Source organism: Cavia porcellus, unplaced genomic scaffold (assembly GCF_034190915.1).
Source record: "Cavia porcellus strain 051 isolate PalLab524CR breed Dunkin Hartley unplaced genomic scaffold, mCavPor4.1 scaffold_1, whole genome shotgun sequence".
In the NCBI taxonomy this organism is placed as follows: domain Eukaryota; kingdom Metazoa; phylum Chordata; class Mammalia; order Rodentia; family Caviidae; genus Cavia; species Cavia porcellus.
The window spans coordinates 164052509-164069808 of record NW_026947484.1 but is presented as its reverse complement, the minus strand read 5'-3'; the positions used below and the strand labels follow the sequence as shown (position 1 = coordinate 164069808).

At 49.6% G+C, this 17300-nt stretch overlaps 1 protein-coding gene and 1 long non-coding RNA gene across 2 annotated transcripts in view; both read left to right on the top strand.

Moving 5' to 3' along the window:
- The window catches only part of Ror1 (receptor tyrosine kinase like orphan receptor 1), a 279640-nt gene that overhangs the window by 59822 nt on the left and 202518 nt on the right, over nt 1-17300 (top strand). The gene's annotated exons all lie outside the window — the stretch shown is intronic.
- Nucleotides 1-17300, top strand: part of LOC134478323 (uncharacterized) — a 93686-nt gene that overhangs the window by 58100 nt on the left and 18286 nt on the right. Inside the window, exon 2 of the long non-coding RNA XR_010050904.1 lies at nt 1584-17300. This exon is cut by the window's right edge and continues 18286 nt beyond it. This is a non-coding gene — a long non-coding RNA (uncharacterized LOC134478323). The remainder of the gene's footprint in view (nt 1-1583) is intronic.

Sequence of the window (17300 nt, the reverse complement as noted above, 5' to 3'; positions counted from 1 at the left end):
GTAAATATGTTTTATATTATATACCAGGGTGGTCTCTAGTAGGTCCCATGGTAAACAGCTAGATATCACCCTCCCCTGATAAATTTGCATACTTTGTGCATTCTGTATAAATCATCTTTTGATGATTCTCCTGAGAATTATCCACGATGAGAACTGTCTCTTAAAAACAAGCAGCATCGAGGCAGAGGGGAGAAAAGCTGAGTGTCAGGGCCACACAGATCTCGCCCCGAGACCCAGGTCCCCCCCCTCCCCCCCCCGTTGGCAGGTAAGGGGCTCTGTGGCCTCTTTTTGCTTTTGGTTTCCCACCTGCCACACGGGGGTGGTGGGATTTATATGGCAATGATGTCCATAGGCATAGAGGTGACATGAGTAGCTAATGCAGCCTGCCTGGTGGTGGCATTCACTAAAGAGAAGGCTTAAGGTTGTACGCACCACACAGTTGAATTCCCCTGCCTGTCCAAGGCCACCCTCTTTTCTTAGCCTTCCTTCCCATGGCCAGCAGTGGGTGAAAGTTCAATTTTATCCGTGGCTTTCAGGCAGAACAGGCTTAGGAAGTATAAGCTAGGGGTAGGGAACCATCCATCTTGCTACAGGATCAAATACAAGTGGTCCTGGGTGGTCCAGTAGTGACCTTTCACTTTTTCTGTCCACTAGTGGTGCTAATGGAGAGTGTAATCACCTTAGACTTTGTGAGTCATGGTCTCTTGAGTTTCTTCAAATCCCATAATGATGAGAATACGTTGTGCTTTATGACCTCTTTTGGTTCCCAAACCTAGAGAAAGGTAGCAAGAGGCTGGAGGTGAGTGGAGGGGTTGTTTACATTCTCAGCATTAGCAGGGTTCGCTTATGATTTAGTTTTGGGGACAGTAATATTTTTTGGATGCCTGTGGAGAAGCATTGTCCTGTCTTCTCTTGCAACTGGGGAGGCCGTGAGGGCTGCAGACTGCCAGCGCCGTGCAATGGATGGCGACTTTCACCTCTGCGATTCCTCTGCTCCTTGAGACAGGGCTGGCCTCTGAGAGTGGCCCTGGCCGGGGCTGTGTGGAGCTTTTTTCGCAAATAGTATCATAAGCCATGGCTGAAGTCTGTTTTCAGCAGAGGTTCTTTCCCTGCTGAGTTGTATCCCCACTCACTTCTCTAAACCGTTTGGAAACAAACAGAAAAATAAAAACTTGTATGGAAGGAATCCCCTGAGGCGGGAGCCTTACCAAACAAGGGTATTACTCCCAATAATCATCTTTTCATAGACAAAGTCCAACTTAGACTGAACCCCCACATTTTCCTCAAATTCCACTGATGGAGGCAAAGGGAAAAAGTGTAACTAAAAACTCAGAATTGGTTCAAGAACAACTCTCGTTATGCATAATTCATTACTTTATCTATAAGGATGCTTGAAACAGCAGAGAATATTTTTATGTATTTACCCAAGTAATACAGTTTCAAGAAAAAATAACCAATAGCAATACTGAACTCATGCACAAATCTTAGTTTTAATGAAGGTCGCCAGAGTTACAGGAAGTACTGTTGGACTTAAATTTAAAACCATTTCAGTGGTTCTGATTGGCCGTTTCACTTGTTCTCAGGGGTGTGACCTCAGATGTATCTCCTGACTCAGAGACTGGAGAAATTTTCTCTGGAGGCGCACGATGATGGGTGCCAGCCACTGCTGTGACCCAGGCCTGGGCTAACATTCCTAGGCTGCCTGGCTCCCTGTACCCTGCTCAGGAGCGGGCTCTGTGGAGTGAAGGTCTCACTGCAGAGAACGGGGTACTTCCGCCTCTGGACCAGCAGTTACTACAGTGCTTGGAGCTTCCCTCAACACGGATGCACTGGTCCCTCAGTGAATTGGAAGGACAAGGACGGCCCCAGGGCTGCTTCCTGTGTCACGTTGGGGTGCTTCGGTCCTTCTTGACATTTCTGGAGCATGATAAATGTGTGTCCTTGAAGCTTCCTTGGCCAGCAAATGGCCCCAGCCACTCCATCCTCTGGACACTGCTCTGCTCTCTTCTGTTCTTGCTCTCCACTGGAAAGGTTCTAGTTTTTGCTAACATGCTAGGGAAAGAACCGGGCGAATGCCTCAGAGATCATCTATGAGCACAGCAAGGCACAGCATTTCTCTTATGACCCGGATGGCTGTAATTCCATTAAGGAGACCAGCAGCTCCTGGACCTGTGGGTTCCACATGCTTAGACAGTGGGTGTTGGGGTGACAGTGAGAGTAGTTGGAAGCCACGGATTCTGTTCTAATTCTCACTTATCAGTAGGAAACCCTGGGCAAGATGCTTAACTTCTCTGTGCCTCAGTATCCCCATCTGTAAAATAGGGGACACGATGTGAGCTGTTTTATGCTGGGTGCTAACGACATTACTTGGAAAGGCAGCATTCTGTGTTAGTTTTTATTGAACTTAAAAATGAAAAATCCCACAGTGTGGCTCACTTTCTCACTGAGACTTCACGCCTTGTCAGGACCTTGTTTGAATGCTGGTGGGGCTGGGGTGTGCTTGCAGCCTCTTACGTCTCCTTGCCTAGCTCTGGCTTCCTTCTGCAGGAAATGCTTAAAAGAGTAAAACAATTTGCATTTGTGAGCTCTAATTAAGATTCTGGAGAGCAGTAGCCAAGACTTATACCTCTTGGCTTTTGTTTTTTAATTCTATGTGATATGCCATGTGCACAATCACTGCTAAATTAAAAGAGTAAATATTTAAAATGAGTTTTCCCTTGGGTCTTAGCCTGTGGTGGAAAAATGGAATTCATTCGTGTTACTTAAACTGTGTGCTCCTAAGTTTCTGGGAGAGCTTGCCTGGCTGTTCTGAAGAGTATGTTGTTTTCTATTTGCGCACTCATTTACTTGGACTTCCACGTAAAAGTTGACCACTTTTCTGCTAATACTTTCTGGAATTCCTGGGGGTCCACAGCTGCCTTGTTCACTGATCTTTCAGATGGTCTGGGAGGTAAATAATCAGGTGAGTGCTGAATGTTATGCCAATGTTCCCAGGACTCTGGGATTCATTTTTCTTGTGACCTTAAACAAGTGGGTTGAGACTATTTTAAAAAATGGTTTATAGTTATTAATGTTTTCAAGTCTTGGTTGAATTTTAAAGGTTGGGTTAAACTGTTAAAGTGAGTATAAATTAAAACCAGTTAAATAGAGGAGTCCTTAGTCCATTCTGTCTTTGGTGTGCTTAGAATTCCATAAATTTTATGGATTTCAAAATCCTTACCTTGTTTTTGAGTGTTTCCAGTAAGACAGAGTGAAGTGGTGCACACCTCGGGGAGAGTCGGGAGCTGTTACCCAGGAATGCTGCTTGGCACGCACTTAAAGAGTACAGGACCATTGGTTCATAAAAAAATGTGTGGCTGATTTTCCTGGGACATGTGCATGGCTCCTGCAGAAGAATTTCATTTTTCACTCCCTCCCACTCTGTGTGTCACTTGCACACGTTTGCAGATCATCAACTGATTTCTAAAATTCCTTCCCCTCTCAAGAGGTCTACATCCAGTTACCTAAAGAACAGAGATAATATGGGGAGAAGGGCCATTTTCCTAAATGCTGTATCTTGCCGGTGGTAAGGGGCTTGGTGAACAGCTGACTCAGTGCCATTGTGAGACAAACTGGAAACTGTTTCCATCAAAGAGAAGGCACTTGTGTGTTTCCATGAAAGAGACTGAGTGTATGTGTGCGCCCATGTGTGTTTATATCAGCCTTCCCCTCCCCACCTCTCTCTCTTGCAGTCTCAAGGCAGTATTTTAAGTTGACTATATAGAAATGAGGTCATGCCACAACCTCACCCTCTAAAGCCAAAATACACAAGGGAAAGACTGCAAATCTCATCCAGTAAGAATCTCATGTCTTGCCTGTAATTGTTCTTAGTTTTGCCAGAAAAAAGAAAAAAGAAAAAAAAAGAAAGCACTGGTTTTGGCTTAGAAAGCAGTGATTCTTTCATACAATAAAAATACTATTTATTTTTGACTTTTGAAAAGATTTTCTTAGAAAAATGAAGCATGTGGGGATTAAGTGCTGACCTCTTATTTCCGATGTGAAGATTTTGATTTCCCAGTGAAGCTGGCCTTTCCTTTTGGATGCCTGATGTGGTAGAAAGAACAGTGACCTTAGTTTTGTTCCTATTCAGCCACCAAGCCCCAAAAGTTGAGGGAAAAAACATATCTGGGTAGAAAGTTATTGTGCCAGCTTATCATAGATTCACATGGTGGCTCTGCAGCTGTGAGTGCAGCCAGGGCAGTGCACTAAATCTGAGTCTCAGTCTCCTCTCCAGCCCCAGTGCTGCAAGGGATTCGGGGACACTGCTCCAGGACCTGATGTGCAGTCTGGCATGAGGTACAAGGAACATGCATGATCACCTCAGATTTTTATTCTTTGCTTTGTTTAACGCTGTGGGAAAGACTGGCCCTGTGGGGGATGGTGACAGGAAGAACCTGTGGGGGTGGGTCAGGGTGCAGGTAGGGCCATAGAAATGCTGTCCCTAAACACACAAGACAACCGCTCTTATAGAAGGCTAAGGTGACCTCTGTATTTTTTTTTCTGTACTATTTCTGATGGAAACTCAGGAGACTCTAAGAATCCAACTTCCAAGTGAAAGGGGAAGATTGCTCTGCTTCTGTATTCTGGAGGAAGTTTGAGAAAGTTACAGGGAAAACCGTAAATGAAGAAGACTAAGCTGCTGTCAAAGTTCATCCAAGTCTGATGCATTTAGTGAAATGAGGAAGTGTGGACCCAGTCACCCTGGGGAGGGCCACATGTGCAGCCCCAGGTTGCTCTCTGGGGACGGGGGCGACGTTTCCTCACTCAGGACCTGCGTCCCGCGTGGACGCTGCTTCCCGAGCTCTGTCCTGGCGACCCCTCATCATGTCATTCGAATTCTTGCTGCTTTTTCCTCCCTTGTCTGCTTCCTTTTTCTGCCCAGCATGCAGCCACCATGCCACTACCCTTGGGCACACGACATGGCCTCAGAGGCTCCAGGAAGCCACTGTGACCCTTTCCCACCAGCAGCCCGGAGATGAAGGGGCCTCCCTGGGCACTGGGGGTGCTCAATTTCCAAGCCACACTAGTGCCTCAAGCCTTACCTTTTCTTTTTCTCCTATCTTGGTTCCTTGGCAGTGGGGACCAACTGGGAACAAACCAGTGTCACTTGCGGCGCTGTGTCCACTGGCGTGGTTGGGACTGCATGACTGACCTGGCCCTGCTCTCTGTCCACTTCTCATCCACTCACCCCTGGAAGCCGAAAGGATCTTTTCAGGAACACACAGGCACACAGCCTTCACTCCAGCACACTGGAAGCGGAAGCACTGCTGCAGCACTTCCGGTGGTAGCTGCTGTTCCTCATCTGCGTGCTATACAAGACCGGAAACTCCGTGAGGTGGAGACAGGCCGTCATGGCTGCCGCTCACTCAGAAGTCTGTTTCCTTCTAGGTTCTGAACGTCCAATTAGTTGAATAAGTGGATTACTTCTTTCTCCTACAAGTTTGACAACTTTGTCTATTAAAGCTTCAATTGAAAGGATAAATTAAAAGAGAATAAGCCTTGAGATGAGGGAATAATAGAAGTCATAGGACCTTAGAATGAGTTGTTTTATAGCTGAGCATGATTAGAAGCTTTCAGTAGAGTGATGTATATCACCCACCTGGTAATAAGAAAGAAAGTGCAAACAGATTACAGTACTTTGTTTCTTTCTTTTCCTAGTGCAAGCATGGAGTCTAGGACTTGGCAAGTACCGGGGAGCAGAGTGCTCTACTGCTGAACTCCGTCCCCAGCCCGGGTTACTTAACTCTGTCTGGTGAATGGAAGCTCGTATTTGGTGATGAATATTTCCTCGTACTGAAATTGATCTGATAATTATATGGGAGGAGATGGAGGATGAATATGAGGGAAAGAGAGACTGAGAAAAAGAATGACTTGAACAAGAAACCCTCTTCATTATCAGCTATGTCTTCTATTGTGGTTTTACTGGAGGGACAGAATTTGTGAGAGACCGAGTGAGACAAGGTGGAAGTAAAAGGCTGTGTGTAATTTCGGGAAGCTTTAGACAGCTAGGGAGACAGGAAATTGCCTCATATATCTTTGGTCAAAGATGAGAGCCAAGCCTATAGGCGTGGACATCACCACCATTTCCAACATGGCTCTGAAATATATTCTGTGGGACCTCAATCTTGAGAGACGGTCCTCTAGTCAGATAAGTTTATAGAATAGTACAATTTCACATATTAATCCAGGTCTGCTCCTTAGGATGTAGAACATATCAGCAACCACAACAAAAAATCCCCAAGAAGTCTTATGGCAAAGAGGTGATGTTGAATTATTTAATCATCATTTCTCCCAATTCTTGGCCACAGCAAACATTTTAGTACTTCTCTTAAACTGAACCTGAGGAAATACCCTATTTAAGGGTTGGGGAGAAAGCAGCTTGAGATCAAGATGGAGGAACTCAGCTCTCCTTGTTTGTTGAGAAGACAGTCAAAATTAAATTCTGTAGGTTTTTTTTTTTTTTTTTTTTTTTTTTTGTAGAAAAGGGTGATGATAGCCACTAAGTTGTGTGAGGGCCACCCAAGAAGGGTGAGGGCCACCCTTCGTGAAGGTGGTGTGGTGCACAGTGTTTCGATGGAGGGGTCTAACCATCAGGAGAGGTTGTCTCAGCAGGCTGACAGGAAACCCCGTAATAGCTCCGTTGCATTCTCAGGTGTGGGAGATGAGTAATAATAGTGGTTACCATGAGGGCTCTTCTCAAAGTTCACTGTGACAGTGCTTACGTCACGCACCTGTCTCAAGGAAAGAGATTAGTCAGTGTTAGCCATGACTGTTAGCATGGCTGATTAAACAATGCCAAGGAATTTATAAGCATGGGAAGATTAGAGCCTTTCCTGCAGAACAAAATCTAGAAACATCCAATGACCAAAGCCTTCTCCTCCTGGGGCTTTTTCCAGCTTGAGGCTGGGATAATAAATTTAGGAGCAGATGGGGTAATTAGATTCCCACCTGGGGAAAACCCTGGTTCAACGTAGCAGTGAGGACCACACCACATGTTCCTGCAGAGTTGCATGGAGGTCACGCACTGAAGCACACCCTAGGCAGGAATCATAATTAGTCCCAGGGGAGGGTCCAGAGCTGCTCTTTGTGTGCTTTTCGCTATTTCTCAAAACGATATTTTGCCTGTAAGAGAATGTGAATCCAGTAAGGTTATGAATGACTTGATTTGAACTCTATCTGAGGTATCTGTTCTCTTGAAGATGCCAAGTTGGTTTTGATTTCCAGGCAGTTGACTAAAGAGACAGGACATCTGGGGTTCTGCTTACCCCTCAGACAACGTCCATGTCCATCCACCCCTCCAGGCTCTTATTCATTGCCCTCCTGTAGCCCAGGGCTACAAACCACTTCCTGCTTTCAAAGCCTTGGAATGGGTTTGCACTTGGTATGAGGGGCTCTTTCGGTCTTTGCAGAGAGGAAGGAAACCTTTCTATCTTAATTTTCTTCTCCTACTCTTCTGAAAGTTCTATCCCGTGCAGTGTGACTTTGCAGGAGAGATCGTGGAGAGATGTTTACTCGTAAGGCCTAGGCAGAGACACACAGAGAGGGTAGCTGCTAAGAAGTGCTGGTCACTGACGCTGTCGGCTCCTGCCCACCTCCTGGTCAGCACAGGTACCCTGGGCTGGGCCAGGACGATCTCTAACTACACTGTAGCCTGGTAATACATGCGCCTCTGGAGGAATTTTTCTTTGTTTCAGCGTCTCTGAAGCACGTTCCACAGGGAGCAATCTTCAGTATACAGCGAACTTACTGAAGAAAGTTTGGCTGCAACGCTGGCATTCAGACTTCCTAACGTCACTATCGGCTATTAGATGTTAGGGTACACAACGCTGGGAAGGCAGTCAGGTTGGTTCGAGGCCCAAGGCCCAGCATGTCTGTGAATGACTGAGAGCTGTGTGGCAGGATCCTCCTGAAGGTCTTCAGGGGACCAGTCGGTGGAGAAGGGTCTTATGTCACAGTGGATTGTTCTCCTGTGTTAATCACAGTTGGTGCAAATGGCCAGCCCTCCTCGCTACCAGAGTTATTTTGCATATGGGGATTTTATGTGTATGTATTCATTCAACACAAAGATGAATGATGCGTGGTTCCTGCCCTTGGGAAATATCAGAAGTACATGGTTCCAACTGGAGGGTCAGATCGTGTCAGTGGGTTAGGGAGGGCTGCCCGGGGCTGGGTGGGGAAGGGTGCTGGGCGTGGAGGAGAGTGGTGACTGCCTCAAGGTAGGAATCCTCCATGGCAGGCATCCTCCATGGAAGGCAGGCAGCTGCTGCTGGGATGTCAGGGAGTATGGGGGAGGGTTGTGTGGGTGCTCTGGGAACCCCTCATTCTGCAGGTGAGCAGGAGTAGGGAGGCTTCAAGCTGAGACTGGAGCATTACTTGCCAAGTGAGAGAGCTGGAAAGGGTGGGTAGGAGCACAGGGCTATACCAGCAGGGCAGTGTCAGGATGGTGGGGTCTCCTGGTACCAGAAGGATGAGCTGTGTTGCAAAGGTCAAGCCACACAGAGGGTCCGGGGGTTTAGGCCCAGCAGCACTGTGAGAGCCCCAGTCATCTGGAAGGAGGGGCCCAGCACTCCCTGGAGCTCTGGTCCTGTTCTGTCCAACCTTTACAGCAGGGACTGCATTAGACCAGCATGATTAAGGTCTCTGTCTCTCTCCTTGCCTCTGTGTCTGTCTGTCTGTCAGTTTGTCTCTCTGTCCGTTGTCCATCTGCTTGCCTGTGCAGCCAGCCAGCCATCTGTGCATCTCAGATCATTAAAAGACACAGTGCTCACAAGATTTGTAAACCCGAGGATGACTTCCTCTGAAACCAGATGCCCCAAATGCCATGACAGATTCCGGCAGAGGATGTTGATAGGGAAATGGTGGAATTCTGTGTTTTGGTTCAAGCACCCAGCTGTAAAGAATGAATGCTATGGGGAACGCTTGGCTTGGCAGCAGTACTTGTGAGAAAGTTGGATTTGGCTGCAAACCCCATCAGTACACAGCATGTGGTGTGGCAACTATGCTGGGCACATGGGTTCCCGCAGAGGGGTGAGGGTCCTGGGGAGCCGGGCAGGGGCCGTTGGGATGGGGAGACAGGTGGGCATACAGGGGAGAGGAAGTAGCAAAACTGGGGCTTTAAGATAGGGTCATTATCCCCCTTCTCAAACATGCACTGATGGAAGTTTTGTAAGCTGGTCCTGAGCATTTCCAGTGGGGTCCGGTCTCAAGAGGAACGAGTTTCTTGGTGGAAGTTAGTGGTGAGATCAGTTGTGTCCAGAGGGTGACATCGATGCGTTTTTTTGCCTTGTGAATTGGGCGTGGCCAAACTGGAAGAGGTGAACCACCGTTCCTGTCTGCAGATATTTTAAAGGTGCCTATAAGTTGGGTGCACATTGTGCAGAGCTGAGCAAATGGGCAGTTGTGAACTTCAGCCCAGCTTCATGGCTCAGGGCTTCCAAAGGGAAAGGGCAGGCCGTGAGTTTTCTGCCAGCAATGGCACTTGCTGAGGGCGTGGACAGCGGGGTGGAAGAGCGGGGTTTGGGCCCAAAGCCTCCTCCAGCCCTGAGTTTTTCCTTCCAGAGCAAACAGGATCTCAGACTTGCCCTGGTGTGTTTGACTCCAGCCTCTGCCAGAGCATCTAGGCTGAGCTTTCCTGTCCCCCTGGATGACAGGGGACCCTTCTGCTGCTGTCTGGACCTTCTGGGTTCCTAGGGTCCCATCCTGTTTTTTAAGACTGCTTCCCAAGGCTGTGGTGCAGAGAGCATTTTCCCAGGACAGAGACGCTTCCCACAGAAATCCCTGGACCTGAGAAGGCCACGACTGTGAGGGGGTCCCTGCCCTCTGCCACTCTGTCTCCAGCCGCAGTCCTGGCTTTGGTACTGGCTCTGCTGTCTCCTGCTGGGCCCTTCTCTTCCCACCATCATGGGCTCCCCACTGTCGCCCCAGGAGGGCTCTGTGCCCGGCCTGGGCAGCCCTCGGGGCGAGACGGTTGGCGACGTGCTCAGCTGTCCTGAGCCAGCTCTCCCAAGAGGGGAGAGGCGGGAGGGCAAAGTGCAGGCGCCGAAACTCATCCAGCCCCTGCCCCGGAGGCTTCCAGAGCCGCCTGTGAGTCACCGCTGCCCGTGCCAGGAGCACTCGGCTGGGCAAACACAGCGGTGAGGCCCAGAGCGGCAGGAGACCCCCGGGGCGGCACAGACCAGTGCTGCCCTCACTCTTCTCCCACTGTGCCCACAGCCCCGGGAAGCAGCCGGATGCTGTGCCCCTTCCACAGAGCCCCTCTGTTGTGCCACACGGATGGACGGGAGGTCCCCCTCCAGGGCACACCCTGGAGCCCTCCCGCTGAGAGGAGGCCTTCGTCCTTCACTTTGGCAGAGAGAAAACGGAGATCCGGAGAGGTGGAGTAACTCAGCAGAGTCACAGAGCTCGAGACCTGCCGCTGCGTAATCCACAACCGGCAGTCTTTATTTTCACTCAGGTGAAACTTGGGCCCCTTGGAAACTGAGTCATTTGTCATTCAGCTGCCACAGAGATGCATCAAGCCTCTACCTGCAGCTCGTGGGCTGAGGAAGGGGACCAGCACCTGTCCAGGGTTGACTCAGAGTGGGAAGCACAGCACGCCAAGGCTGGCTTGGAGTGTTCTGAGAAAGCCGAGGCAGTATGTTGATTGACTGACTGAGTAGGCCAGAGAAGATACCTGAGCCATGGGTAGCTGCAGCACAGGGGCCAAGGGATGGTCTGGGGACAGACATGCGTCCTGCTCACAGCGAAGTGACCTCTGTGTCCTCTTAGACAGTAGGATAGGGACAGCTGTGCTGACAGTCACCAGTGCCAGGGGATGAGGAGGGAGAAGGGTGTGGCCTGTCCTTAATGGGCTTCCAGGGCTCCCCTGCTCTCTTTGGCACCCAGAGGTGGCCTTGGATGCCTGTGATTATGCCTAGTGTCACATTCTCCACAGAGACTGTCCTCGCCCAGAACCTAGTATGCTGGCTGTCCTGCTTGGGCCTGAGCAGTGTTATGGCTTTGTACCTGCGCTTTGTGCCCTGCTCACAGGGACCTGGGCAAGGTGGTGGTGGTCATTTATGCCTCTGCTGACCAAGAGTCTGTCGCCAGCCCAGTGCCCCGGCCTGGCTCGGCACTGGCCATCTCTGAACCGGCCCCTTCAGCAGGTGGCAGTAACTGGGATGCCACTGTCCCTTAGATCAAGAGACAGGAAGTGTCCCCCAACCTGAGTTTATGGTTCTTTTTTCTCCGAAAGAAACTTTTACCTTAAAAACCTTCTCCACTCATTCCCCGCTCAGATCCAGGCATGGTCAGGACAGTCAGCCCCCTGCAGAGATGGTGGGGGCAGGACAGGATGGGAGCTGGGAGCTGGGGTCCCTGAGTTGCCGCCCTGGCCTGGGTCTGCCAGAGAGGTGGTGACAGTTGTGGCCGTTCTGCGCAGCCTCCTCCCTGGAATGGATTTCCTATCAGCTTGAGTGCTGGATGGACATCAGGGAGACTGAGACACCTGTCTCCCCTGGGTGGGGATGGCATGGGCACCTGTGAGCGAGGAGCTTGTTCCCCACCCTGAGTCTGTGCTCTCATTTGGCTTTGGGTTTGAGGAAGGTCATTGTTTTTGTTTCCATTTACTTTTCTCTTTTTAATTAACATAGAGAGTTGTAAGTGTTCAGTTATCTTAGTTTAAACAATGGTATCCACTCAGGAATTCACCTCCCAGGGCAAGGTTCTGAGCATGGCCATCATTACCAAAGGTCCCCTGTACCCCTGCCAGGGACTCCTTTCCCTTTCCTCTGCACAGAAGTAAGCATTTCCCTGCTGTTGTCACCAAACCTCATCCACAGGGCAGTATTCACGGCGTTTATTTCTCCACTGCAACCAGGGTAAATGGGGTCCACTTCCTGCAGGCCTGGGTTTCACCATATCAGGAGACTTTGGTTGGGAGCAGTTTTTCTTCCACCTTGAGCTGGACCTCAATGATCTGGTCTATAACATGGGTACGGTACTATATACCATATAACCAAAGACGCAGGCCTGACTGCCCACATGTAGTGGCCATTTCACTTCCTCTTTGAGACACCTCCTTGTGACACCTTGAGAAGAGGACTGTTTTCCTGTGTCTCAGAGTGAGATAAAGTTGGAAGAGGTGATATGACTTCCCAGGGCTCCAGGGCCGCCCTGTGACGCAAAGCTGGGCACATCCTGGGCTGTAACCAGCACAGGTGAGCCCAGGCCAGCTCTCCCCTGTGATGGATCAGCTTGGCGGCCACACGTACTGTCTTCCTTCTCCCTTTCTCACTCCTTCATAAGTAGTTGCCTAAAAACTGTACTTACTCTGAATGCTCGGCTACAGGAAACCGGAAAAGTCTCTGTCCTGCAGATGGGTGCCCCTGTTAGTTTCTGTGCTACAGAAAAGCATTATGATTAAACTAAAATCAACATTGTTATTTGTACTACGTAATCAACGAAACAGTGGCTAAGCCCTTAGGGACTATTAACAGTGTAATTTTGATTCTCATAGCTGCGTTTGAGTGCCCCATAGGTGCCAGGCCTGTGCTGCCTATTGGCATGGGTACCTAGGTTTCCCATCCTGCCTGCCATTCTGCACAGTAGGTGTTTGGTGCAAGCTCTTCATTGCTTGGTAACAAATGGCCTAAGCCCTAGCAGGTGGGAACCGGGAGCGGTGAGTGTCTCCTGCAAGTTCCTGCGGGTGAGGACACCGAGCAGCTCGTCTGGTGGCCATGAGTTGTGGCCATGCCATTGGTGATTCTGGCATCTTCCAGGCCAACGGAGCTGGAATATCAGCTTCCGGGCTGACTTGGGGACTGATGGCCCAGGGTGTCATGTGAACATGTCCCTTGGGTAGCTCAGAATGGGCTTTCCCAGAGAGACAGAGACAAACATGGACATCGTATTTTTCCTAATTTAATTTTTAGAAGTGAGTCCAGAAAGCTGTCTGTGCCCCTTCCACAGAGGCAGGGTCTGCTAATGTAGTTCAGGTTGGTCTTGAACTCACCATGCCACAGTCCTGTCCTAATGCTTCTGCTGGGTGTGCTTGGTCACACAGGCAAGCTGGTAACATGGTATTGTGGAACGGGACTGCACAAGGATGTGGGGCCAAGTGGTGGGGAACCCTGGACCCCTGGAAGGCTGGCTGCCCTGGGCCTTGAAAAGGGTGCTCAGGGACTCCCTGAACTGCTGTGTTCAGGAAGTGTGGGGGCTAAGGTTTGAAGCCCTGTCTGGTGTGTACCTCACTTATGTGCTTCCTATCAAGAATGCCCAGGAGGGGGTGCCCGAGAGAAGGGCAGGGTCAGACCTGGCTTGGGGTATCCTTGCTTAGTCCCCAGGTGCTCCTGGGCGCTGCTTGCTCTTGGACGCTGTCCCTTGAACAGTTCTATGTCCCGAGAGACCTAGGCAAAGACCAAAGGTTTGCAAACCCAATGTATGTACAATGTGTTTTGGGAGTTGGACTTTTCCTTACATCTTTCTATATCATTCTATTGTTGACTCAAAATGTTTGCATCTTGGTGTGACCTAATAAGTTGTGCATGAAACCGCCCTGTAGGGAAGATTCTTACTTTTCTCTTCTGGGTTAAAAGTGTGATTAAACCCATTACAAAAGCGTGGAGAGCCGAGAAGGCCACTAGTAAATGATTGCAAGCCTGGTTGTGTTTATGAATCCAGGCAGTTGCTGTGTAGACGGCTTCCCCAGACCAGCCCAAGCCACCCTGGCTCACCACATCCAGGAAAGGACATTTTTATAGTCACCTCCGCTGTAAGAGGACCTGACCACTGAGATAAATCTTCCTGTCATGACCTACTTGTGGGATTTTTATTTTAGGGAAAGAATTCAGGAGATTATATGGTCTCTAGCTAGCCCATTAAAAGTGTAAACATTTGTCTACTTTTTAATGTCCATACCGAGCAAGTAATAAAAGCCACACATACTTCTCCAGCGCTTTCTCTTTGGTGATGTTGGAATATTACGGAAACAGGAAAATATCCGCTTCCTGGTCCTCTTCACTAATGCCTTCTTTTCCTTATTAATTTGCTAATGTGTCCTGCTGGGTTAAGTGAATTCATGACACATTCTACTCATTTGTTTGTTTAGCATTTATTTTGTACCTGAGCTAGGTATAAAATTCCATGATAGATTCTGGGGATAAAAAGATGAAAAAGGCAAACTTCTCACCTTCAGGGAGCACAAGGCACCAGGGGAGTCAAAGGCAAAGACAGATAAGACCCCAGAGAGCCTTCTGTTTCTTAGGTGTCATAGAGCAAGGAGTACTTTTCTCCGTGTATGGGCTGCCGATGATGCCAGACTTCAGTTCACAAGGGAGAGAGGGGCTTTGCTGGCCAGGAGGGGAGGCTGGATGATTGGATGGTGATGGAGGAGGTCCAGGTAGGAGGTGTAACTGGGTGTTTTTCTTACTGTGAGCCCTGAGCTTGTGGAAGTCTATCCTGGGCTGGAACCAGCAGGCCTGGGTTGGCTCAGCCTGGCCACCACGCATGAGCCCTGCAAACCTGGACACATCGCCAGCCTTTTCCACCCTTCTTTTCATGGGCAGCAGGATCAAGTGGGGCCCAGACTGTCCCACACATGTGTCCTGCGATCTCTGAAAGCTGAGTGGGGAAGGGTGACAACATGGCACACAGGAGACCAGTGGCTGTGGTCACAGAGAACAGCTTTGTGCAGATGCTTCCCAGGGCCACATGAATCATGTCTGGGCTCACCAGGTACCTCTGCCAAGGGCCGGCTGGTGGAAGGATGCCTGGAGCATCATAGCCCATTTAGAGGATGAGTGCGTTGCCATGGTGTCAGCCACCACGCACTGGCCACACTGCTTCGTGGTGCTGACTGGACACAGCATGGGTGTCAGGGAGAATGCCTCCTTGGGGGCAGCTGACTGCAGGACCAGGCAGTAAATGGCCTCTGTGCATAGCACGCTGGGGGTTTCATGTTAAGTGGGCAGTGAGGCGTGAAACCTCAGACCTCAGTGGCGCTTCCTGCCACCAAGGTGATGTCAGAGATGCTGGCTAGGCCAGCTGGGCTTGGTGCAGGGGAGGAGCACCTGGCCAGGGAGGAGCCTGCATCGGGCTGGACCTTGGGGACATTACTCACACATACTTTGCACATACTCTTCTGTGCCAGGGTAAAGAAAAGAGGCTGCTTTATACTTAGTGGATCTGCCCCGACATGTGCATGAAAAGCTTTGCTTTTGTGGTTCTCTTTGTTTTGTCTTTTATTGAGTAAGGTGATCCTCTTCTATCTCCTCTTCTTCCTCCTCTATCTCCTTCCTTCTCCTCTTCTTGTACCTCATTCTCCTACCTCTTCTTCCTCTCCTCCTCCTTTTTCTCCTCCTCTTTTCTCTCCCTGGTCCTCCTCCTCTCTCCTCCACTCTCCCTTCTGCTTTTCTTCTTTCTTCCCCTCCTCCTCCTCCCACTCTGCTTCTCTTTGCTGGATTCACCAGCCTTGCTCTTTCTGGGAAATCAAGGAAGCATCAGTCTCCATCAATTAATGAGACATCAAAAGCAGTGATGATCTCTGGGTGACGCTACACAGCTGGGCCCATCAATAGAGCCTCAGGGTTCATAAGAGGAGGCAATTTGGTGGTGACAGCAAGTCCATGTGTTCTCTGCATTCATTCATTCGTTCGCTCATCACACCTCACATCTCCTCCCTTCTTCCCTCTCCTTCCCCCCTCTCCCTTCCCAAACCCTCCCCAAATCAACGCATGCAGTTAATTCCTGTGCCCTGCGAGCTTCAATCCCATCAGGATGTGGCTTCTTCATTTGGCCGAGAGTGATAGCATGGAAGAAGCCTTTTGACACCAGTTTGCCCCCATTTCAGAAAAACTCTTCACTGAAAACCTGAAGAGCATTTAGTTTCCATGATTTACGCAAACTTGAATGTCCGTCATGAAGGCCCTGGAAGACACGCTACATTGGCGATGGCCAGCGGCTTGATTCCATCTGAGGTGTGTGATTGGATCCGAGTTTGGGAAAAGTTTCTAAGCTGTTTAGAGGAAATCTCATGGTCTCTCTAGACAAGGGACCCACCCAGCTGCCGGCCAGTTGGCCAGTGGCGATGTGTGGATGGGATGAATGGCATATTCAGTTCTTAACATGCTGCCGTCCTGGGAATGCAGGACTGTTGGATTTAGAAAGACAAACACATTCTCTTCCTTTTTCTCCACTGTCTTTGTTAGGGAGCCAGATAGAATTTTGCTTTCAGGTCCATTGCTCTCTGGACTTGAAACTCAGGGAACAGGCTCATACTCTTATGAGAGTGAACCACGCAGGTTGGTCTTAGCAGGGAGGGGTTAGACTCAGGAAGAGGACAAGCTTGTTGCCCAGCTAGAGTCTGAGGCTGAGGAAGGGAGAGTCCGGTGAGGTTTTGATGAGTGGTGTCTGACAGTAGAAAAGTCTCCACTAGCTACGGGCATCAGAGCTTGACTTGAAATCACTGCCAGGGACCGCGCTGCTAGCGAACTCAGAGGCATCTCGACTTCTTTTTCCTCTCCTTTTAACCACCAGGAGCCAAATCCCAGAGACACCAAATCCATGTCCCTGGATGCTGGGCAGTGGCTAAGTAGCTTCAGTCATGCCTACCTCACCGTTGAATGCAGCGTGTTAGTAAACGGCTGCGTGCTATGACCCGACTGCCAGCTCTTCATGAGCCGGTGGGTATTTCAATGATCGGTGCCGGGTCTCTGCCTGGACTGTGATTCCATTTCTGGAAATGTGACAATGCATGCCTCTGGCTTCTGTCACCTGAGCTGCGTGCCCTTTGACAGCATGTGCAGTGCCCTCCTTAACGTCCTGGCATTGTGCAGGCAGGAGCCAGGGCCTCCACACCATCTTCAGGAGACAGCCTGAGGGTTCTCATCCCGCCAGAGCCCCTGGCCTCTCAGGGTACTCCCAGTGCTGCGGGACCAGAGTTCAAGTCCTGACTGTCTGTTGATTATTAACTGTTGAGCTGGATAAATCCCTTAATCTCTTTGAGGTTAATAATCGGTACTCTAGAGAGCTATTAAATGTGTCAAATGAAGTAATAGGTGTGGGCAGGCTTTGGAAACCTACAAGGTCATAAAAGCAAGTTGTTATTATTAACAGGATGTGCTATAGGATTTTCCTGCCGCTCCTTCAGCCGTTGGAAATCCCCTTCCCGCACTGCTGTGGCACAGTGGCCCCCGCTCTCTCCCAAGTATTTGTACTTCTGTGCTGCCTTAAAAATGCATTGCATTCACATTCGAAAGCGTGACTGTGCTTTATGCAGCGCCCAG